This window comes from Myotis brandtii, unplaced genomic scaffold (assembly GCF_000412655.1).
Source record: "Myotis brandtii unplaced genomic scaffold, ASM41265v1 scaffold1888, whole genome shotgun sequence".
Taxonomy (NCBI): Eukaryota; Metazoa; Chordata; class Mammalia; order Chiroptera; family Vespertilionidae; genus Myotis; species Myotis brandtii.
This window is the reverse complement of record NW_005357024.1, coordinates 306,925-307,509: the sequence shown is the minus strand read 5'-3', so window position 1 is coordinate 307,509 and position 585 is coordinate 306,925. Positions and strand designations below refer to the sequence as shown.

The window sequence follows — 585 nt, the reverse complement described above, 5'->3', positions numbered from 1 at the left end:
GCAGGGACGGGGGGGAAGGGGGGCAGGCTGGGACCCTGAGCAGGGACAGGAGGGAAGGGGGTACCCCGAGCAGGGACGGGCAGAAGGCCAGCGGGCTGCAGAGCAGACCCCCCTGAGCACTGGGACCCTACTCCCTGACTTCCTGTGTGGAAGGGGGGGGGGCGGGCGCGGTGCCTCTGAACTGGGAGACTTCAGCCGGAACGGAAAATGTGTGTGACAGGAGGAAATGATCAGGATGCCACCTGACTCTCCAGAAGGTACAAACAGCAAGGGGACACGGAAACAAGCAGGAGCTGAACCCGCTGCAGCGAGCAGTCCCCACGGATGGATGCGGGCCCACAGGAGGCCACAGCACAGCTCGTGGGAACACAGACATCGAAGGTTTGCTTGGGGGAACTTCTTCACAACATGGCGCCGTTTAGTTAAAGTGTGGTTAGGGGCACTTTCAAATGCACAGGATGAGGAGCGCATAGTGGGACTCCACCCTCATCACCTGCTTCAGTCATTCCCAGCACGTGCCAAGTTCAGGCTGGGAAATGGCCATGAGCGGGACCCGGAGCAGGGACGGGGGGAGGGGGGCGGGCT

General features: G+C 62.4%; 1 protein-coding gene across 1 annotated transcript in view; it reads right to left on the bottom strand.

Annotated features, from left to right (window-relative positions):
* The window catches only part of PRSS12 (protease, serine, 12 (neurotrypsin, motopsin)), a gene marked incomplete at its 3' end in the record, with an annotated part of 52,075 nt that overhangs the window by 6,255 nt on the left and 45,235 nt on the right, over window positions 1–585 (bottom strand). The window lies entirely within an intron of this gene.